Source organism: Wolffia australiana, chromosome 10 (genome assembly GCF_029677425.1).
Source record: "Wolffia australiana isolate 7733 chromosome 10, ASM2967742v1".
Taxonomy (NCBI): Eukaryota; Viridiplantae; Streptophyta; class Magnoliopsida; order Alismatales; family Araceae; genus Wolffia; species Wolffia australiana.
The window spans coordinates 1,021,647-1,045,968 of NC_135844.1; the positions used below are offsets into that span (position 1 = coordinate 1,021,647).

At 54.3% G+C, this 24,322-nt stretch overlaps 1 long non-coding RNA gene across 1 annotated transcript; it reads left to right on the plus strand.

Moving 5' to 3' along the window:
• The first annotated feature begins 18,139 nt into the window (after positions 1–18,139).
• LOC144708757 (uncharacterized) lies at positions 18,140–18,771 on the plus strand. The gene is made up of 2 exons (XR_013582852.1): positions 18,140–18,441; positions 18,526–18,771. It is a non-coding gene; the product is annotated as an uncharacterized LOC144708757 (long non-coding RNA).
• The last annotated feature ends 5,551 nt before the right edge of the window (positions 18,772–24,322 follow it).

Consider the following 24,322-nt stretch of genomic DNA (forward strand, 5'->3'; position numbering starts at 1 on the left):
ATCCGATAGTAGATGGGTGAGTCCCGTTCACATGGTACCGAAGAAGTCCGGAGTGACTATAGAAGTGAACGAAAAGGGAGAGGAAGTGCAGAAATGGTTAACCACAGGATGGAGAGTATGCATCGACTATAGGAAGCTTAACAAAGCCACCAAGAAGGATCATTACCCACTACCCTTCATGGACCAAATCTTAGAAAAACTATCCGGGCAGCAATTCTTTTGTTTTCTTGATGGATATTCAGGATAAAACCATGTGAACATTCATCCTGAAGATCAAGAGAAGACGACCTTCACCAGTCCTGTGGGGACATACGCCTTTAGGTGTATGCGTTTCGGGTTATGTAATGTCCCCCCCACATTCCAAAGATGCATGAACGCCTTATTCTCCGATCTAGTGGGAGAATGTTTAGAAATCTTCATGGATGATTTTTCCGTTTTTGGATCCACACATGAGAATTGCCTCCTAAGTCTCACCAAAGTTTTAAAGAGATACATTGAATCCAACCTCGTACTAAGTTGGGAAAAATCTCATTTCATGGTGCAGGAGGGAATGGTGTTGGGTCACATGGTAAGCACCCGTGGGCTGGAAGTGGACAAGGCCAAGATCAAAATCATCCAGGACCTTCCACCTCCAACCAACCTAAAAACCCTTAGAGGTTTTCTTGGCCACACTTGTTTCTATAGACGCTTTATTTTGGATTTTGCTAAAATTTCTGAACCCCTTACTAATCTTTTATCGTCTAAGAATAATGAATTTGAGCTAACACTAGAAGTTAAGACTGCATTTTACACTTTGAAAGAAGCATTAGTGAATGTGCCTATATTGCAAGGGCCTGATTGGACCCTTCCTTTTGAATTGATGTGTGACGCTTCTGATTATGCTGTAGGAGCAGTGTTAGGCCAAAGAATAGATAAGAAACCAGTGGTCATATATGATGCCAGCACAACGTTAGTAGATGCACAATTGAACTACACAACTACAGAGAAGTAATTGTTGGCAATCATATTTGCGTTAGAAAAGTTTAGATCTTACTTATTAAGTAGTAAATTTACTGTTTTCTCTAATCATGCAGCAATTAGGTACTTACTAGCAAAGAAGGAGGCTAAGCCTAGATTGATTAGATGGGTGCTCTTACTACAGGAATTTGATTTAGAGATCAAGGACAAGAAGGGATGTGAAAATGTGGTCGCAGATCACCTATTTAGAATTTACATCACCCCACCTAAGTTAATAAACGATGAATTTCCTGATGAACATGTTCTAACGGCATAAGGAACACCGGTTCCTTGGTTTGCGCATATTGTCAATTTTCTTGTTTCAGGAAAAATTCCTACAGGTTGGACGTCCCATGAAAGAAATAAGCTTTTGAAGGACAGCAAATTTTACTTTTGGGAGGACCCAGAATTATTCCACCAAGGGCTAGACCAAATATTGAGGAGGTGCATACCCGAAGGCGAGCAAAAGAGTATCCTAGAATTCTGCCATGCAAAACCAGGAGGAGGCCACTACTCGGCCAAGGTAACAGCTCATAAAATCGTAGAATCAGGATTTTTCTGGCCAACTTTATTTCAAGATGCACAAAAGTTTTACAATAAATGTTTAGCTGGCCAAGCTTCGATTAATATCAATAAGAAAGATCGCATGCCCTTACAACCCGTCCTAGAAGTAGAGATTTTTGATTTATGGGGAATAGACTTTATGGAACCTTTTCCAAACTCTGATGGCAGTTGACTATGTGTCCAAATGGGTAGAAGCCATCCCTACTAAGACCAACGATAGCAAAGTAGTGGTTAACTTCATAGAGAAGAATATTTTTTATAAGTATAGATGCCCAAGAGCTATAGTTAGTGATGGAGGTTCTCACTTCACCAATTACAAATTTAGAACTCTCTTAAAGAAATTTGGTGTCCATCATCGAGTCACTACCCCTTACCATCCCCAAGCTAACGGTCAAGTGGAATTGTGCAATAGAGAGGTCAATAAAATCTTAAGCAAAATAGTGTGTCCTAATGGGAAAGATTGGTCTAAGAAATTGGACGAGGCATTATGGGCCTATAGGACAGCCTACAAAACCCCTCTAGGAATGTCCCCATTTAGACTAATTTTTGGGAAAGCCTGCCACCTACCCTTAGAACTAGAACACAATGCTCTATGGGCAGTTAGGAAACTCAATTTAGCCTCAGATCAAGCAGGCAAGCAAAGACTACTTCAGCTGCATGAGTTAGAAGAACTTAGGAATGAAGCCTATGAGAATTCAAAATTTTATAAAGCCAAAATGAAAACCTTTCATGATAAAAGTTTGAGGAGAAGGATCTTTGTAGAAAATCAAAAAGTGTGGCTTTATAATTCGAGGCTAAAACTCTTCCCTGGAAAGTTAAAAACTAGGTGGGATGGTCCCTTCATTGTACATAAGTTTTTGAAAATGGAGCAGTCATGATTCTAGATCCTCAATCTCAAAAACGTTTCACTGTTAATGGACAAAGACTTAAGCCGTATTTACAGGATGAAGATTTGCATGGACCTATTAATATCTCTCTAGAAAAACCTCCTAATGATAGTAGCATGATCTAAGCAGTATTTTCATTCTGTTTTCTTGTTTTCCTTCTCTTGCATTTTGTTTTGTTTTTTTCGTTTTGTTTGTTAAGTTGCAGCATCGCCTATCCAAGCCCACATCCACCACACCATGGATAAGACAAGTCGACAATGGCAGATCTCCATTCCTTGGTTTGCTTTTTCTTACTCCTTGTTTCAGTTTACTTCCCATCATGTAGGAACATGCCATTTTTTATAGAGCGGGGGGGAGTCTCATGAAAAATGTTGCCGTCATCAATGAAATTTTTTTTTTTCGTTTTTGTTTGCACCAAACCAAGGATATTTGATGATCATAGGGGACATTCAAGCAATGATAGAAGTGACATCCAAATCCTTTTCAAGGGTGAGTGGAGTTGAAAGACTTGCCAGCTAAGGATACTCGCGGTGAATTAAGCCTAGCTAAGTGCACGGATGTTCATACTAGCTGAAACCCACAAATCTTATCATCATACTTCTCTTATCGTGTCACCCACCTCGGGTTGAGTTAACACTTACATGCATGAAACCTTTAGCTTTAGTGGAGGGTAGGGCTAGTGCTCGCTCAATGGCATTATTACTTATTGATGTGAGTGAAGCTCCCTGAACCAAGAGGGATACAAAACCTCTTCGGGGGAATAAGCTGCCGATCTACTAAGGACAGCACATGGGTAGTGGATAAGCGCCACTAAATGCAAAGTAAAGAAGCTGCATTAAGTACTACAAGCTTAAAGCTTGCATCTTAGAAATCAAAGTTGATTGTCATCAAATATGACCAACATGCAGCAAGTGTAACTGAAACAAAAAAGTGGAAAAGCTGTCTCCCATGTGTTTGAGCCGATTGTATTATAGCCATTAGTATTGAGCCAGCATTAGCACCGCTCTCTACGCCTTGTCCAGTAATGCGCTTGGTATGTTAACTCGACCTTACCTCATATAATACGTAGTTACTTATATGTAATCTGTAGGTCGGAAGTGCACTTAGCTTTGGTTGAAGGCTGAAATAGATCCTTGGGAATTTCCATAGGCTGACCATGTTCAATTGACAAAGACATCCCTTGATGAGAAAAAGAATCAAAACTATCAAAAACAAGGAGTCAACTAGTGATCATCATTTATTTTTACTCATGTTTCATTACTAAGGGACTAGTAATGATCTAAGTTGAGGGGTATTTGATGACCACAAATATGTCATATAATAATCCAGTAAGCGACATTAATCAAATCATTATTTGCATACATTATTTCCATATTTACCATTCAAATCATGATTTTTTACTAACCACACTTGATTCAGAGAATCAAGTGGATTGGATCTCATTTTTCACTTAAATGAGTACAGATTTAGAGGAAGTCCAACAAAGAAGGCACTTGCTTGGGCCGATTTCATCCACAAGATGAAGGCCGATTTCATCCACAAGACAAAGGCTGATTTCTTAAAGGACTGAAACTCACTTACTTGGGCCAGCCCTAAAGGCCCAAAAAGTCCCAAGAAGCCCAAGAAGCCTAAGAAGCCCAAGAGAGGAAACCTATACATGCTCTCTCAAAGAGCCATTTTCAGTTGTCTAGAAAATCTGTCCAAACAGGCTAGGGCTTGGAGAGAGGAGTTCTGCAGACCCTCCAAGAGCTGATGAGCATTGGAGCTGGGAGAGAAGCAAGCTGAGGCATAGCTAGAGCAAGACGATCATCATCTTGCCAGAAGGGTGTGACACCAGGTGGTGTGATTGTTCTAGCTTCAGTTGTTGTCTTCTTCTCCCTTCTAAAACAATTGAAGTTGGGATTGGAAGGTACTGAGTAGTGTTTTCCAATTGTTCCAGACAAAATTGTTCCTTTTTCTAGGTTAATCTCAAGTTTATTTGTTCAAAATTGTTCTCTACAATCTGTTCTTGTTCAATTTCATCTTCACATCAGTGTTTTTTTGGTTGATTGCCACCTCTGTGCAAGCTTCGCCAATCTTACGCCCATCCCAGGCTGCACACAGCCAAGGCCACGCATAGCAAGGCCGCACGCAGCAGAGGCGCAACAGCAGCCAAGGCCGCACGCAGCCAAGGCCGCGCCCAGCCAAGGCCGCACGCAGTAGAGGCCACGCGCAGGCTGCACGTAGACAAAGCTGCGCTCAAGCTGCGCGCACCTCTGTGCGCCAGCTACGCGTAGCTCTGCATGCTGTCCATGCGTAGTAACACCCTGTGTGCAGAATCCTTGCACACAGGATGCAGCTGCAGCACGGCTGAGCGTAACTCCGTGCACTGAGAACAGCACGCAGCTATGAAGCTGTGCGTTCGGTCACAATTCGCTCAGAGCTACAGGCGCTAGCCTGTAACAGAGCAGCTTCTTTGATTATTAGCTTCTACAAAGCTAATCCGGTGAAGAATTTCATTAACGTGCATTGACATTATTCTATGAATGCTCACTGAAGATTATTTTACAGAGTAACACTAAAGATTTTACACTTGACTGTTAAAACAAATTATAAAAAGTAAATAAGATAAGCTAGATAGAAAGGAACTGCTGTTCTCTTATCTGCTCCCAGTGGATCGACACCCTACTTGCCCTAGGCTGTGAGGTTAATTTTAGTGTTGATTAGCTCAAATACTCACATGACCAACCGGTAAATAACCAGTAAAAAACCCAAAATTTGAGCTTATCAGTGACCTCAACAACATCCATAACCATGGTATCCTGTGAGACACCAATCTCCACTGCCCGACCGATATAGCCAACTACGAGGCCATAAAGATAGATACTATCCTCGGGATAATGCATTGTACTATCCCGAGGGGAGTTACCCGCCCCAATAGGAGGCACCCTCTCCAATAGGTTGATGTCGGACTTCGTCTAGGACGTCGTCCGGTCAACACCGAATATGATAGTTCGGTGCCGATAAGTGATGATGGTATCGAACGTCGACGGTGTCGTCGTCCGACGGATCAAACCCTAATGGGTCGATGTAACTACGATGCAATGAATGCCCTACGTATTGTACGTGCAGGCTCTGACTCGACGGAGGCTGATGCAGGACGGACGTTGTCAACGTCCTACGGCGGGAGCGTGCGTCCGTTCGTCCGGATCAGGGACGATCATCTTGGACGGCACGTCCCACTTTCGGTGGGGTGTCCCGGAAAGGTCCTGTCCTATGCGGGGTCCTCATTTCGTTGGGGCCGAAGGGAGTCTCTATCTCCACGTGGTTGGCGCTCCACGGGTAGTCGTCAAGGCGTTGGCGGGCCCGACTACCGGTGGGCGGGGCTGTTCAGCCGGCCGCTGACGAGGACGGTGGCGAACTGGGTGGCAGCATACGACGACTGAGAGCAGCGTTAGCGGCGAGCGACGGCGGCGGCGGTGGCGACGAGCGGCGGCGGTGGCGGCAACGGCGAGCGGCGGCGGCGAGCAACGAGCGGTGGGGTCGGTGGCATCGACGGCAACCGGCGGCGGCGGAGGCGAGCGGCCAGAGATGGTGGCGGCCGGAGATTGCGGCGACGGCGCCCGGAGACGGGGGCGGCCGGGCGGCGGCGGCCGGAGATAGCGGCGGCAGGGGGGCGAGGTCGATGGCAGTGGCCGGAGATCGGTGGGGGGCGGAGGCGGTGGCAGGGGCCAGAGGTGGCAGCAGCCAGAGATGGCGGCGACGGCGACCAGAGTCGACGGCGGTTGGAGATATCGGCGGCAGCGGCCTGAGATAGCGGCTGCGGCCAGAGATAGAGGCGGCGGCCGGAGGCGGCAACGGCGGTCAGAGATAGAGGCGGCGGCACCAAGAGGCAACGGCGGCCACAGATGGCGGCGGCGGGGTCCGGAGTCGACGGTGGCCGGAGATTGCGGCGGCGGCGGCTGGAGATGGCGGCGGCCGGGCGGCGGTGGTCGGAGATAGCGGCGGCGGCTGGAGGAGGTTGCGTGATGGCGCGTCACCACCGGACGTCATCGAGCCAGCAGTAGAGGAGGAGCAGGATTTCCCCGACCCAGCACCCGAGGAGCCAGCACTACCCAGCTCGCCACCGAGACGAGTCCAGCCACCACAGCAAGCCGCCGCAGCAACACGGGATTCCGCATTCCGTTACTCGGCATGACGCGGACGCCGACCACCGGAGCACACCGACACCTTCGGTTACCTTATTCTATAGCTTTTCGGTTTTATCGTGTTGTCGTGTAGCGGGGAAGGATCCATATGAGGAACTCTTTCACCCCCCCCCTTTTTATGTTGGGCCTGACAAGCCCGTTTTCATTATTTCCTTTCCTTTCCTTGTTTGTTTTGTTGTTTTTGGACTTAAGGAAGGGCCTATCTTCACCCATATATAAGGGGAAGAGGTGGGCGCTTCCCCTTACTTGACCTAAATTTTGAAGAATGGTATTTTGAGAAGAAGGGTCAGGTCGTGGAGAAGAATAGAAGAAAGAAGAAGAAGAGGAGAAGGAAGAAGAAGAGGGGAGGAAGAGGAGAAGGGGAGAGGAAAGAGGAAGGGCAACCGCGCGCGCCGCCGCCGCCACGCCGCCACGCCGCGCGCCCGCCGCCGCGCCGCGCGCCCGCGCGCCCGCCCGCCGCCGCGCCGCCGCGCGCGCGCCCGCCGCGGCCGCCGCCCGCGCCGTCGCGCGCCGTCCGCGCGCGCGCCGCCCGCGCGCGCTCACCGCCGCTGCGCCTGCGCCCGCGCCGCCGCGCGCCGGTCGCGTGCCGCCTCGCGCGCCACCGCCGCGCGCCGCCGCGCGCGCCACGCCGCGCGCGCCGCGCCTGCGCGCCAGCGCCCGCCGCGCCAGCGCGCCATCACCGCGCGCCCACGCGCGCGCCGCTGCCGCCCGCCACCGCCGCGCCACCGCGTGCCGTCGCGCGCTGCCCCGTCGCGCCGCCGCGCGCTGCCGCGCCAGCAGCGCGCCCGCCGCCACGCCGCCTCCGCTGACTGCGCACAACCGCCCCTCCGCGCAGTCAACCTCCGGCGCACCCGACAACTCCCTCCTCCGGAACTAGTTGGTGCGAAAATCCGTCGCCAGCGGCGAAGGTACTCTGCTTTCCCTAGCCTCTTTACGTCATTTATTTCCGTCAGTATTCTTTCGTATTGCCTCCACCGCGCTCGGGTTAGATAGGTGAGTGGGACAGGTTGAGAGAACGACGAAACAAAGACGAGTGTCTTACCTGTTCGGTACGAGTCGGGACGCCCCGACGCGTGTGAGCATTCCAGTGGGAGTTACCCCATTCGACGGCGTGCGCGCCCTCGACCCACCTCGGACGACTTGGAGGGCTGGACCGATCCAGCTTGGCGACCCCGTTCCCGCTCCGGGTTGGCTCTCATAGCTTGTCGGCGCATTGCACGTACCGTTGTAGAACCATCGTCCTCGTCATCGTCATACATATATTTCTGTTCTCCGCATATCCATCGGTTGACGTCGTGGACGTAACCCGATTAGTTAGCGAAACGACACTGAGTTCCTTCCTTCGGTGACGGTCGGACGCCGGTGAGACGACGTCCGGCATCAAATTGGTATCAGAGCCCGGCTGTGGTCGCCCACAGCACGTCTCCGACTTCGCATCGCATCGCATCGCATCGCATCGCATCGCATCTAGTGCATCGCATCCATCGATTTTACGTGCATCCATATCGGTACCCAGGGAATGGCCGTAGAGACGCGATCCGCACGGATGGCGCAACGCGGAGGTTCTACCTCCCCGCGACGAGTCGAACCGTCGCGAGACGAGAGAGGCAACGAGATTGCCCTCTCGGGACCTCAACCGGCCTCGCCGGTTGCGGAACCTACCTTACCCCATATCGAGGACACGCCGGTCCCACCCGACGTCACGGGTGCTCCAGGCGCATCGAAATCACCGGCATCGCCCGGTGGTTCACGCCGATCCCAGCACTCCCCACGCGGCACACCGCGTGTCCTCGACGACTCCCGATCGAGTGACTACGAAGACCGGGATACCACGAGGCGACGACCACACGGGAAATCTCCCGTCGTCGAGTACTCCCCTAGAGCGACCCCTGCACGGGGTAGAGGACGAGGACGACGAAGCGCCACTCGCCAGTACCATCCAAGAGAAGAACTTCCGGAAGACCAAGGAGCTCAACGTCGCGCATCGGCAGCTAGGACGGAGCGCTTGGAGCGGATGCTCGCCGACACCCGAGTGTCCGAGCACGGAGTTGAGGCGGGACCGGTTGCACGAGGCCCCCCTCGCCCCCCTTACGGGGCTGGTGGACCCGAATACCGGGGTCACCCCGACCCGGACCTTGCTGATGATTACGAGGTCCCTGATCGCCCGTTTACGGCGCATCGCCACCGTACCCCTAGCCAGCGAGCCCGTACGCGACCCACAGGATGTCCGCGCTTGGGACATGCACGCCTCGCGGGATGACTACACCCGTGGCTACGACGGGTCCCTTATGCTCGACCTGATCTCCCTATACGTCAGTACGAGCGCGACCCGAGCCGTGACTATCCGGCCCGTCGGTTCGACCCCGTTCCTCCAGGTGGTCCGCGGTTCGACGAGCCACAGGCACGACGCGAGGACTACACGCACGCCGCCGCCGCCATATTACGGGCTGACGGTGCATGCCCACCACCACATCACCCGGTGCCTTGGGACCGAGCACGCGGATGGTCGCCCTACCACGGGGACGACCGCGGACACGACCCATTCCCGCCCCGTCGCCCCATGGACCCGCGACGAGGAAACTACCCCGTGCCCGAGCGGCGCTATGATGACGGCGAGCGTCGGCGCGAGGAGCATCGTGCACGCATCTAGAGGAGCGCGGCGCGCCAACGCATTCGTCTCACGAGGGCTCGAGAAGCCCAAGGAGTTCATTGACTGGGAATCAAAAATGAACTCGTATTTCAGGTGGTACAGGATGGATGACGACCTTTGCGTCGAGTACGCAGAGACACGGCTTGACGGACAAGCCAAGATCTTCTGGGAGAATGAGCAATTCTCGGCCGAACGACGAGGACAGCCCATCATGTCATGGGCAGAAATGGCGCGGAAGCTAAGGAACAAGTACGTTCCTCGTCAGTACCAGATGACACTCTTCCTCTCGTGGCTCGACCTTAAGCAAGGTCGACTCCCGGTGTCGGAGTACATCGAGGCTTTCGAGGAATGCCGGATGCGTTGCCGTTTCGTGGAGGATCCCCGCGTCATCATCGGCCTCTTTGCCCACGGCCTTCGGCCCGCCTTGCGCAGCAAGGTCCTTGACTGCCAACCGGCAGAGGTCGACGAGGCATACCACCTAGTGGAGCACATGGATCCGCCTGTCGAAGACACCCCGGCGCCCAACGCGCACACCACGCCGCGAGTTCCTACGGTTCGGCTTGCACCCGCTCGCTCCACCCTACCCGCGACCACTCGGGTCGCACCGGTCACCGGGGGCCAAGGAACGACCCCAACCACCTCAGTGGGGTCTACCCCGCAAGCCCGGGCCTCGACCGGCGATGCCCCGGCCCGTAGCGCTGCACCAAGTCAAGCACACATCACGTGCTACAAATGCCAAGGACGAGGGCACCGGGCACACCAATGCCCATCTACACTTTTGATTGATGTCGGGGAAACCGAACAGGATTATTGCGATGGAGCCGACGTACCCCAGGAGGACCACTATCACGGGAACGAGGAATGCGCCCTTGAGTACGAGGAGCCCGATGGACAGATAGGATTCATCCAGATCATCGAGGCGCGAGGAGCCCCACCCGTGACAGGCCGTGCGTCCGTCCGGCCGTTAGCCAACATCGCTGTCGACACACCCGGCAGCAGTAGAGATAGGATATCACCGCGGGTTGACAACTCCGCTAGACTTCCACGGGCCGCTCAACAGCCGACACCGTTCGATGATGCGGCCATCCGTACATCGATCTTCTACACGTACATCAAGATCAACGGCAAGGCATGTAAGGTGATCGTGGATAGCGGTAGTTGCATCAACGCGATCTCAGATACTATGGTCAGCGGCTTAGGGTTGACTTCGATAGAGCACCCCACGCCGTACGACGTTTCATGGATCGACGCTTCATCACTATCTGTGAAGCGTCAGTGCCGCGTCCCCCTGAAGGTGAACACATACGCCGAGGACGTACTCTGTGATGTACTACCCATGAAGGTGGGTAGCATCATCCTCGGTCGGCCGTGGTTATATGATCACGACGTCACCTTAGCAGGGCGCGTGAACACCTGCTCCTTTATGCACCAGGGGCGACGAGTTACGTGGCACCCGTACCCCACGAAGCCGGCCAGCAAGCCGGCGACCCGACCAGTAGGGTTAGTGATAGTCCGAGGACCCTTATTCACTCGCGACCTTGGCCGCGAGGGTGACGATACACCTATGTGTCTGGCCGTCACCCTTGACGTCCCTGCTGACAGTGCAGTGACCCATCGCACTCCAGAGGTTGAGGCTCTCATATCGGAGTTCGGAGATGTCTTCCCGGAAGAGCTACCAAGCGGATTACCCCCGATGAGGAACATACAGCATGCCATTGACTTGGTGCCCAGCGCGTCGCTTCCGAACCTACCGCATTACCGCATGGAGCCGCCGAAGTACGAGGAGTTGCTACGACAAGTGAGGGAGCTTTTGGGGAAGGGCCTCATCCAGGAGAGCATGAGCCCCTGCGCAGTACCCGCTCTCCTAGCGCCGAAGAAGGATGGCACGTGGCGCATGTGTTGCGATAGCCGTGCCATCAACAAGATAACGGTCAAGTACCGTTTTCCCATTCCGCGTGTGCAGGATCTATTCGACATGATGGCGGGATCCACTATCTTCTCCAAGATAGACTTGAGGAGTGGGTACCATCAAGTACGGATCCGTCCCGGCGACGAATGGAAGACCGCCTTTAAGATAAAGGACGGTTTATATGAGTGGAGGGTTATGCCTTTCGGCCTCTCCAATGCGCCCAGTACCTTCCAACGTCTCATGAACGAGGTACTGCGCGCCTTCATAGGGAAGTTCGTGGTCGTCTACTTCGACGACATCCTCGTCTACAGCAGATCCAGAGACGAGCATGCAGACCACCTTCGGCAGGTCTGCACCATCCTACGGCAGGAGCAGCTCTACGCCCACCCCAAGAAGTGTAGCTTCCTAGCGTCCGAGGTTGCCTTCTTAGGGTTCATCGTGTCCGCCCAGGGCGTAGCCGCCGACCCGGAGAAGGTCCGGGCCATCACGTCGTGGCCGACCCCGGCAAACATGCACGACGTTAGGAGTTTCATAGGACTGGCGACTTTCTATAGACGATTCATACGGAACTTCAGTTCCGTTACGGCCCCCATCACCGACTGCCTCAAGGAGGAGTCGTTCGCCTGGACACCGGCAGCAGAGAGAGCTTTCCAGCAGATAAAGCTCATGATGACACAGGCGCCGGTACTACGGCTTCCCGACTTCGGGAAAGTGTTCGAGGTTACATGCGATGCCTCAGGTATCGGCATCGGAGGCGTCCTCAGCCAGGAGGGCCACCCCGTGGAGTTCTTCAGCGAGAAGCTGAACGATGCAAAGCTTCGATACTCCACGTACGACAAGGAGTTCTACGCGGTCATCCAAGCCTTACGGCATTGGAGACACTACCTCCTATCATCGGAGTTCGTGCTCTTCTCGGATCACGAGGCGCTCAAGTACCTGCACTCGCAGCAGAAACTGAGCGATCGGCACGCCAGGTGGGTCGAGTACCTACAGGACTACACCTTCGTCATCAAGCACAAGAAGGGCAAGGACAACGTCGTAGCCGACGCCCTCAGCCGGAGAACTCACGTGCTCAACGCGTCATGAAGGTGACAGTCTTGGGGTTCGAGGCCATCCGAGATGGTGCGATAACTGCCTGATTTCGCCCCATCAACGCGAAGTCCGACGAGGACCATCCCAGGATTACAAGGACTATGTCCTTATCGACGGATACCTGTTCTTTAAGAACAGATTGTGCGTATTCTCGCACATCACTACGTGACTTCCTCACTTGGGAATGTCACGCCGAGGCCTTAGCGGTCATTTTGGCGCGACAAGGCGATCGCCGCCATGGAAGGCCAATTCTACTGGCCTTCCTAAAGCGCGATGTTGGCATAGTTGCCCAGTGCCGCGGTATGTGCCTTGGCCAAGCAGGTCAAGACGAGCGCCGCACTTTATACCCCATTGCCGACGCCGAGGCGTCCCTGGGACTATGTGAGCATGGACTTCGTCTTGGGACTGCCCCGCACCGCGAGGCACTACGACTCCATCATGGTAGTCGTGGATAGGTTTTCGAAGATGGCCCACCGTGCCTGCTCGCGCGAAGGCGTCTGACGCCGTGAAGGTCGCCCAGATCTTCTTCCGAGAGATCGTGCGCCTCCATGGCCTGCCATCCTCGATCGTGTCCGATCGTGACGTGCGCTTCACGAGTTACTCGAGGACCTGTGGAGCCTCTTGGGCACGGCTCAAGTTCTCGATTGCCTACCATCCGCAGACCGACGGTCAGACGAGGTGGTCAATCGTAGCTTGGGCAACCTACTACGTTCCCTCGTGAGGTGAACACCTCGCGTCTTGGGATCTTGTCATACCACGCTGAGTTCGCATACAACTCCTCGGTGAACAGAACCACCGGGTTGAGCCCCTTTGAGATCGCCACGGCCAGGCACCCCGTCGACCCCTAGACCTAGCTCCCATAGATCCTCATGTTAGGGTTTCCGAGGACGCACTTGCATTTGCCCAGCATGTCTCTGCATTACATCATCGCATTCATGATAGGATCACGCAGCAAAATGCATTGTACAAGCAAGCCGCCGACTTGCATCGCCGACCCAGAGCATTTGACGTGGGAGACCTAGTGATGGTCAGACTCAGGCCGGAGAGATACTCTCCCGGGACGGCAACGAAGCTGCATGCTCGCAGCGCCGGCCCGTTCCGGATCCTCCGTAGAGTGGGCGACAACGCGTATGTCGTCGAAATTCCTCCTACGTGGGGAATAGGCTCTACATTCAATGTGGCGGACCTAGCTCAGTACCGGGCCCCTTCTTCCTCCCCACTCCCAGCCTCTCTAGACCCCTTCAGCGTGAGTGAGTTTGCCGACACCACTCCCCCAATTGTTTCACCCGATAGGCACGAGGCAATCGATTGTGTACTGCAGGAGGTAATTGACCATGCAGGTGGGAAAGCATCGAGGAGATTCCTAGTACGTTGGGCGGGCCACACCTGCGCGGACGACACGTGGGTTACAGAACAGGAGCTCCAACGCCTCCGTCCCGACCTCCTTCCACCGTCGCCGATCCTCCACCCTGACTCGCCGGAGTCGAGTCCTTCCCACCCCGGGAGGGTTGATGGCGCGTCACCACCGGACGTCATCGAGCCAGCAGTAGAGGAGCAGCAGGATTTCCCCGACCTAGCACCCGAGGAGCCGGCACTACCCAGCTCGCCACCGAGACGAGTCCAGCCACCACGGCGAGCCGCCGCAGCAACACGGGATTCCGCATTCCGTTACTCGGCATGACGCGGACGCCGACCACCGGAGCACACCGACACCTTCGGTTACCTTATTCTATAGCTTTTCGGTTTTATCGTGTTGTCGTGTAGCGGGAAGGATCCATATGAGGAACTCTTTCACCCCCTTTTTATGTTGGGCCTGACAAGCCCGTTTTCATTATTTCCTTTCCTTTCCTTGTTTGTTTTGTTGTTTTTGGACTTAAGGAAGGGCCTATCTTCACCCATATATAAGGGGAAGAGGTGGGCGCTTCCCCTTACTTGACCTAAATTTTGAAGAATGGTATTTTGAGAAGAAGGGTCAGGTCGTGGAGAAGAATAGAAGAAAGAAGAAGAAGAGGAGAAGGAAGAAGAAGAGGGGAGGAAGAGGAGAAGGGGAGAGGAAAAAGGAAGGGCAGCCGCCGCCGCCACGCCGCCGCTGCGCCGCCGCCACGCCGCTTCGCTGCCGCGCCACCGCCGCCCGCGCCGCCGCCGCCGCGCCGCGCCGCCGCCCGCCGCCGCGGCCGGGCCGCCGCGGCCCGTCCCCGCGCGCCCGCCGCCGCGCGCCCGCCGCCGCGCGGCCCGCGCCGCGCCGCCCCCGCCCCGTCGCGTGCCGGCCCCGCGTGCCCGCCGCCGCGCGCGCCCACCGCCGCGCGCCCGCCGCCGCGCGCCCGCCGCCGCCGCCACGCGCCGCCGCCGCCGCCAGCGCCGCTGCGCCGCGCGCCGCCGCGCGCGCGCCATCACCGCGCGCCACCGCGCGCGCCACCGCGCTGCGCCCGCTGCTGCGCTGGCGCCCACCGCGCAGCGCCACCGCGCGCGCCGTCGCGCTGCTGCCCCGTCGCGCCGCCGCGCTGCCCCTGCGCGCCCGCCGCGCCGCCACGCCCGCTCGCTGACTGCGCACAACCGCCTCCGCACCAGTCAACCTCCGGCGCACCCGACAACTCCCTCCTCCGGAACCAGTTGGTGCGAAAATCCCGTCGCCGCCAGCGGCGAAGGTACTCTGCTTTCCCTAGCCTCTTTACGTCATTTATTTCCGTCAGTATTCTTTCATATTGCCTCCACCGCGCTCGGGTTAGATAGGTGAGTGGGACAGGTTGAGAGAACGGCAGAAACAAAGACGGCGTCTTACCTGTCGGTGCGAGTCGGACGCCCGACGCCGTGTGAGCATTCCAGTGGGAGTTACCCCATTCGGCGCGTGCGCGCCCTCGACCCACCTCGGACGACTTGGAGGGCTGGACCGATCCAGCTTGGCGACCCGTTCCGCCCGGGTTGGCTCTCAGCTTGTCGGCGCATTGCACGCATCGTTGTAGAACCATCGCCTCGTCGCCATCGCCATACATATATTTCTGTTCTCCGCATATCCATCGGTTGACGTCGTGGACGTAACCCGATTAGTTAGCGAAACGACACCGAGTTCCTTCCTTCGGTGATGGTCGGACGCCGTTGAGACGACGTCCGGCATCATGGCGGCCAGAGATAGAGGCGGCGGCCGGAGGCGGCAGCAGTGGTTGGAGGCGGCGGCGGCCGGAGATGGTGGTGGCGGTTGCCGGAGATCGGTGGCGGCCGGAGGCGGTGGCAGCTGCCAAAGGCGGCGGCAGCCAGAGATGGCGGCGGCGGCCAGAGTCGACGGTGGCCGAAGATGGCGGCGGCGGCCGGAGATAGCAGCTACGGCGGCCAGAGGTGCCGGCCGCCGGAGGTGGTAGCGGCCGGAGGCAGCATCAGCGGTCAGAGATGGCGGCAGCGGCGGCTAGAGATTGCAGCAGCGGCAGCCGGTGATGGCGGCGGCGGCGAGCAGAAATGGTGGCGGCAGCGGCCGGAGATGACGGCGGCGGCGGCGACGGCCAGAGTTGGCGGCAGCGGCAGCCAGAGGTGGCAGCGGCAGCCGGAGATGGGCCTGGATAGTGGGCCAGAGTAGTGGGTCGCATTTAGGGTAACATGCCTCGGGTTGGGCCTGATTTGGGCCACCGAGATTGGCGGGGCCCATTAAATTAGGCCCGTTAACGGGCATAGGGCTTACGTGGCGCCTCGGGGCGCGTGTCATCACCTGGGCTTCACAGATGGCAGTTGCGGCGTCTCAGGGTGCAGGATGAGGCGCCTCGGGTAGCGGAAGCTGGACCGACGGTTTGGGCCTCGTGGGCCTGGATAACGGGATCGACCCAATGGGTTCTGGCCCATTGGATAGGGCTAGCGCGGCGCGGCGCGGCTGGTGCGGCGCGATGGGCGCGCGCGCGGCTGGTGCGGGCGCGGCGCTGCGGCGCGGCGCGGCGCGTGACGGCTGAGCACGCGCGCGCGCGCCGCGTGCGTCTTCGATGCGCGGTGGCGCATCTACGGCGTGGGCGACGCGGCTTTAGGGCGCGCGGCGGTGCAAAATGGCAGCAGAGCGCCGGCGGCGCGCAGGCTGTGCACGGGCAGCGCAGGCGGTGCAAGCGGCGCAGGCGGCGCGCGGGCGGCGCGTAGGCAGCGTGCGGGCGGCGTGCGGGCGGCGCGCAGGCGAAGCTTGAGCGGCGCGCGGCGGCTCGAGGACGCAGCGCAAGTGGCGCGCGTGGGCGTCGCGCAGACCGGCGAGGGCGGCGAGCGCCGGTAGGGCTGGAGGGGATCGGCAGCGCCAGCGGCGGCGGCGCCGCCTATTCAACTTTCTCTCTCTCGCTACTCTTTGTTCCAAAAATTCCAATTAGACTTATCTTCTTCTTACTCTAGGGGTCCTATATATAGGCCCCATGAGTTACAAAGGGAAAACCCTAAACTAAAACATGAAAATTTAAACAAAGCTAGGAAAAAAAACTAGATATTTGAGGGCTTCGCCATCAGAGGCGCCAAGCTCCAAGCTTGGATGGGGTCGCTGGGTGACGGCGACGGTGGCCTCTCGAACCTCGTCCGAGCGACGAAGGCGACTATGGCCAAACGAAATCTATCCATCGAGCTCGCATGTAACGGACGTACTCATTCGTACCGGTAAAATGCTCAAAATATCATAGTTTTCTCTCAATGCCTCTCTCACCTACCTAGCTCAAGCGCAGTGGAGTCAAGACGAAAGTACACTACAAGACGTAAATAAACCAGCAACGGGAGAGGACCGCGTACCTCGTCCATGCATGACTCATCGGTGCAGATCTTTGTCGAGGTCGGCGGTGATTCAGAGCTGGTGGAGCAGAGAGACGCCAGAGAGTAGATGGCGGCTGGACAGGTAATGTATACTGGAGCGGTGGTAAAGGGATGGAGGAGGGGAAGCGGCGAGGTGACCACAAGGGCAACACGGCTCAAGCAACTCGGCTGGGCTCGCCGGGGCTAGCGTGTGCTAATCGCCGGGCCAAGTTGCCTAGCAGGTGCGAGCGGCGGTGTTGTTTCACCGGCGGGAGCGGGGTCCCGACAGTGACCAGTACCAGAGGCAGGTGAAACTGTCACGAGCAGGTAGAAGGTGGGGGCTGGGCCGTCGCCTCCATACCGTGAGCCAGCTGGGTGGTTCTCAGTTGAGTAGCCCGATGCTTTTCTCACCCAAGACGGCCCGAACAAGAGGACGCATCCAAGGGAAGGGCTGCTGATCGATTCTTGTCGATCGGCTTTCACAATCAGGCGGCCCTCCCCAAGATCTTGAATTCTCGACCAAGGTGAGCATAGCCTGGTGAGCTATCAGTCACGCCGAGCCCAATCGAGGGAACCGCCGTCGGCTGACCCCCGAATAGGAGAATTCACGGCTGGGGAATCTCTGAACGAGCGAAATGCCAATTGAGCAAGTATAACCTGGCGAGTTGGTGACCAAGGTGAGCTCTGGCCGTGAGATTCGTGTATGGGATGATCCCCGACCGACACAATTATCAATTTCAGGCATCTTGCAGGAGTCCCGGCCATAACGGATTGGGGGTCGACCGGAGTCTTGGCCGCCCACGATTTTGCAGAAAATTCATGATTGTGACTTCCTCAAGCTTGGGAGAGCTCGAATTTGGGGGTCCGAGTCTTCAACGTCGCATCTGGTGTGCGATTGATTTTTCACCCGTTGATCGGCAGGACGCGAGCAGGACGGGGGGATTAGCGACCATTTGGGGTTATTGATTTGCTCCGGTAAGGGGGGGGGATTCTAAGGATGAAGAATTAGAGGGGGAACGACGGGGAGTCTGATGGGTCTCCCCTCTTTCCCTTTGCAAATTCTCCTTCCTAGTGGCTTCGCGGATTCCTCTCTTCCCCTCCTTCGTTGATTTCTCTCGGGGGTGTGAGACAAGAACACAAAATCACACGATTCTTCTTGTTTCTTTCCTGTTCTAAGGAATTAGGGTGCCGCCTTCTTTGAACCACGTTGAGGGGACTTTGAACCACGTTGGCTGGTTCCGTCCCTGCTGCTCATGTGCACAGGGGTGCAGCTTCCAAGTTCGCCCTTGTGGATGACAACCTATTCTTTTGCAAGTGCTCGCAGGGACCAGCTTGCGAGGTCAAGGCGTCCAATTCTGTGATCGATCGCCGGGTCTGAACGGTGGGTCAACCCGCCGATGAACGCAGAGGAAGGAAATAGGAGAGGTAAATCGGTAACCCACCAATTCTTGGTCCCTTGCTCTCCCGTTCTCAGTTAACTCTTATCCCAATTACCCCTTCTTCCGCAAGTGCTCGTAGGAAGCCGCCTGCGATGCTCAAGGCGTCCAACCCATGGATGGTCGCAAGTTCTGGGATCGCCAGTGAGATTCGCCAGGGAACGCATAGAAGGGGAGGACAGAAGAGTTCGCAGATCCTCCCAAATTCTGGTTTCCTCGTCTCCCAATCCACAGAGTCGCCCTCCTCCTCCCCTCTTGGTATTCCTTTTCACAAGGGGAGGGGAGACCAAAGCAGAACAAGAAAAATACTACAATCAAATTCTTCCTGGTCTGAGGAATTAGGGCGGCCCCCCTCTTCCCTTATAAAGGGGAAGAGGTCAATGGGCTCCCCAATTGGGCCAAAAGGGGAGAAAGGTTGGTCCATTAAGGGAGCCCTTATACAAATGGGCTCCCCCATTGCAAAGTAGAAGGGAAATTAAATAAAGAAAAGGAAAGAAATAAAAGCGCACAAGGGAGGGGTTTTAAATTGGCTAAGGATCCCTCCCCGTGACGATAACGACAGGCGTAGAGACACGTCGCAGACCGACAAAAACAAAGCGATGAACACGAACAAAGCACAAAACATGACAAGAGACTAGGAAAATCAAAAAAAATAATCCAGCATTTCTTCCACCCGGGCTTCGATGACAATGGCGGGTGGCGTGAACGGCATCGTTGCCGATCCTTGATGGCGTGTGCCATTAGGAAGTCCCCATCAATAGAGTGTATGACCGGCTAAGTTTACAAGGTTACCTTGTGCCTGGCGGGTGCATGGCCGATGGCATGTCCCATGAGCGATGTAGCAAACGCCCTAGCATGGGTCTCGTTGACTACGACGTGTAGTCGTTTGCAATGAGAAGTGTCTTACAGATGTAGGGATTATAAAGACGACTGGGTGGCACGTTTGAGAAATCACGGCGGCATCATAGCGAGGAGACGGTGATCCAGCAACATTTTTTCCCTGCCTTCTTGATGCCGCACGTCATCCGACAGATAAATCACTACGGATATGAAACTACATGATGCTATGACTCCTAGGTGGACGTACGTGCAAGCCCCGATTCGTGGGTGGTGGCGACGACGTCAACGCATCGACACTGGATGCGTCACCACCGTCATTTGAAGCCAACACCACCGCTGAGGACATGCCCCCATCGTCACCGGATCAAGTCAACACGCCAGCATCAGGCACGTACCCACCCACGCACGCCCCTTCACGCGTCCTGACACGTCCCCAAAGGCACATCCAGAAATGCCACCTGATTTGACACGAAACCACGTAGCTCGTCTTTATTTTATTTCTTTTAACTGTACTTTCTCTTTCCTCTAAGGCCTATTTGTATAGACCAATGTTTAAAGAAACAGTTAGGCAAGTCATAGTTGAGGAATTCAGTTTTTGTTAACTCTTCTTAAAGGACTTGCCCTAGCCTCCCCTATCTTCCTTCTTCTAGTTTGCCACCGCCGCCGCCATCGACGCCGCCACGCATCGCCGGCTACCGCTTCCACTTCTGTCTCTCTCTTTCTTGCCCTCTCTTCTCCCCTCCTTTCGGCCCAGCACCCTCGCATCAGGCCAACCGGCGTCTGAAGCACCAGGCTGCCCAGCACCACAGCGCAAGGCCGCCCGGCGCCCACGCGCCTGGCCGCCTCGCGCCCTAGCGCCAGGCCGCCCCGCGCCATGGTGCAAGGCCGGCCAGCGCCTTAGCGCCAGGCCGCCCCCACGCATCAGCGCCAGGCCGCCCCGTGCCCAAGCGCAGGGCCGCCCAGCGCCTTAGCGCTTGGCCGCTCCCGCGCATCAGCGCCAGGCCGCCCCGCGTCCAAGCGCATGGCCGGCCAGCGCCCTAGCGCCAGGCCACCCCCACGCCCTAGCGCTTGGCCGCCTTGCGCCAAGGCGCTAGGCCACCAAACACCCGAGGCGACGCCACTGACCGACAGGGCAAGCGACACCGCGCAGGCCGCCAACCCGGCCGCCCACGCTCCAAATGCTCTCGCCGCCACAGGTCGTCCTGCATACCCTTTTGGTGTCGGGCCGCTGCTCCGCATCCCGCAAGGGGGCGCAGTTGGATCTGCGACACCCTGCCGAAGCGCACGTTAATCGTCCCACCAGCGACGCCCCATGCCCAAGTAATCCGGCCATTAAGCAACTAGGCTTAGTTCGGCCGTCCCACTGCCAGGGCCGCTCAACACCCGGAACGCCTAGATATTTCATCCAGTGGGCCATACAACGCCCGGATCGCCCAGTCACGTCACGACATGAATTTTTCGTAGCCTCATCACGCACTAGGGTGCTGAGGTATGCCTCAACTCCTTTAGTATCATGTGTTCTTCGTCTAGTGTTCCACGAGGATTCTTCCACCACTGTAAGATTTGATTTGATTTTCTAGAAACTTCCACGAATTCTTCCTTTTGTGAGATTTCCCGCGAACGTGAATTCAAGTATTGGATTTGGTGCTTAGTCATCATCGCGGTGGTTGAAGATAGTACTCCCGTCCTATACCCAAACCCGTCCTCCATTGTCCACCATCGTTATCATTCCCGTCCCCCTAGTCGTCAGCCTCCCTAGTTGTCCTGCATTAAATTGGTATAAGAGCCTAACCTGTGTCAGCATTGCCGCTTCTGCCATCGTAGAAATCTTCATTAATCATGTCCATTGCATGCATCTGCATTCAGGCAAACGAGTCTCCGCTCCAATGATTGACCAAACCCAAGATGGTCGTGAGGTGTCCTTCCCCGTCCACAAGTTGTCCTCATCTGTCCCACCAACCTCCTCACGTGGGGACATCGATCACGTGTTAGACACTGTCCAGAATGGTTTTCATGATGTGAATACACAAATTACCAACATGGACAACCGTTTCACCAGTTCGATCGATGCAGTTAGTGAACAGAGTTATCAACTCGAGAATCGAGGTTGTGATCGAAATCGTCGTGATTCCGAAGACCACTATCTGCCTGAACCCAGACCTCGAGATCGTGATAGGAATCATCATGACTTTGATGATCCTATACGACCCGAGAATAGACTTGGGAGTGGAAATCAGAATTGTCCCAAACGAGACGATCTAATTCCTCCGGAGGTTCGAACTCCAGTCCGTGATAGGAATTGTTGAGATAACTACTATCCGCCTGAGCCTAGAACCCCAGGCCAAGATAGGAATTGTCCCCCGCAGAACGAACCCTATCCACTTGTGGGATAGAGACCCGGTACACGATGGAAATCATCCGCCACGAGACGATTACCATCTACTGAAGGAGAGGATCCCAGAGCATGATAGGAATCATCCCCCTCGAAATGATCCCTATCCGCCTGACGATAGACACCGAGGGTAGAACGAGAATCGTCCAGACAAGAACGATCCTTATCCACTCGAGGATGTGGCGCCCCCTCGTGATCACCGTCGTGCGGATGACGACAATCAGTGGCAACAAATCCAACGCAGTGTCAAAGTCAATGTTCCATACTATGAAGGATCTAGGGACCCTAAAGAGTATCTTGATTGGGAGTCTAAATTGAATGGCTATTTCAAATGGTATAATATGCTTGAGTGGCAGAAAGTCCAATACGCCGAGATGAGACTAAGAGGTCAAGAAAAAATCTTTTGGGAAAACCTTGAATTTTCAATTTACAACCGTGGAGAGGGACCCATAGATACTTGGCCACAAATGAAGGACAAACTGTGTGAGAAGTACGTTCCCCTTGCTTACTTAGATAACCTTCTTGATCAATGGCATAAACTATAGCAGGGTACACTTCCTGTATCTGAATATATTACTCAATTCAAGGAATTCGACATGAGATGTCCGGTTGAGGAGAACCCCCGAGTTGTTATCTCTCGATTTAGAACGGGTCTTAATCCCTATTTGGAGACAGAGTTGCTTGTCCGCAAGGCCACTACACTAGAGCAGGCTTATTTAATCGTAGAAGACCTAGAGCTCTGTCAAAACCTATACCATACCCCCGTCTACACTCGCCCTGCTCTTATCAATCGGTCTCACTCATCCAATCCTACTTATTCCAACCATGTGACTCAGCGTAACCCACCGTTAGCTCTCCCAGCATCGCCACCAAATCCAACTCCCATTTGCATTCCCACGGAGCACCGTCCTCCAGCTCCGACACCGTCCTCTGCTACGCCAAACGCCTGTAAATCGTCTTCCCTTGATTGCATCGCTAGAGCCCCTCCTCAACCCAATCCCGCACAAATCGATCCCTTTGGCTTGACTTGATTTAAATGCCAAGGATGCGGTCATAAAGCTTCCCAATGTCCGTCACGAGCCCTACATATAGGTCAGGAGCCGTCCGATAACGTCCCTATCATAGATGAGCAACCTATCGACGAGGAAGAGTATAGAGTGGATAGTTACATCGAAGATGAATTCGTGCACAAAGAAGATTTGGTGGGCTTCATTGGCATCACTGACTGCCCAGATTTTGGAATTTATTGACATTTTCCAAAAAAGGTACGGTTAATAATCCCAGTGGTACTGAAGCCATTAAAAGAACACTCAATAACTTATTAGCTCCTGTGCGAAGTACTGAAGCCATTAAAAGATTTGGTGGGCTTCATTGGCGTCACCGTCCCTTCTTCGTCGGGATCCATCCACATCCGTTAGGGGAGTTGTTCGATGCAACCTTACCCAGTGATAACACCCAAAATTTGGTCTTTATTTCATGTTATTAGCACAATTTTATGCACTGAAAGAGCATAAAATGGGATTTGTATCATATATTTACATGAAAATATTGTGTTCAAGTGATTTCTGATTTTTCCCTAATTTTCTGTGAATTCTATGAATTTTAAAGGATTTATTGGAGCTTGAAATAACTATTTTTGAATGAAAATGGCAATTGTAATATTTAACTTCGAGATTTATCAGCATGGGGATGAATCAGTGAATTTTCTAGAATTTTTTTTACGAATTTTTAGGATTTTTCTGAGATTTATTTGAAGAGGACATGTATTTATTCTAAAACAAAAAGTATATTTATAAGAGAAAAAAATTATTTATATCATTTTCGAACTTTGAAGGGCCTTTTTGCAAAGTTTCGTTGCAAAAGACCCCGAAAACAGCTCTCGGTCGCCACTACAGGCATAAAGATGTAATTTAAAATCTTCCAGGGTTTTATTGCAAATAATTTATTAATTATTTTAATGTTTTAGAAAAAAAGTGGAGGAGAGAGAATGCGCAAAGGGGTATATCTATAAATATTTATTAGGTGCGTCGGATGGCAATTATTTATTTCGCAAAGGATTTACGCGTAAATTTTAGGGCGATTTCTGGGAACAACGACGTGGCCTCATCGCAACCGTCGGATGAAAATCTGACGGCGGTCAGTGATAGAGGCCAGTTGCGGTAAGATTACCGCCCCTGCGACGCATGCTAAGCGCACGCACGGGCGGTGATGTGGCAAATTATCAATAGAAGCTTTCAAGTCCAGACGCACGCAAAGGTGCGTATCAAAATGTACGCAAATCCCGACTTTTGAATATTTGTTTTGGTTTTCTTTTTTCGCTAGGGGGTACGTGGTGCAACAAGAGAGCTTCCGCCTGAAGAAGGTGAATCGGCGCCACCAATGAGAGGGCGACACCTCAGCCTGCAGTTAAGAGAAAAAAATAAATAAATGAATGAATTAATCCAATGGCTCACACTGGTTTAAATTCATTTATTCATAACTTTTGATCCATAAGTCCGATTGAGATGATTTTTTTATGGATTTGCTCGTATTGATCCTCTCTTTCTATCTGTTTTGTTGGATCATTGAGATCAAGCATGTACCGATAGATATAAATTAATTACTAAGTAGGAGTAAAATGGTAATTTATTCCATTTTA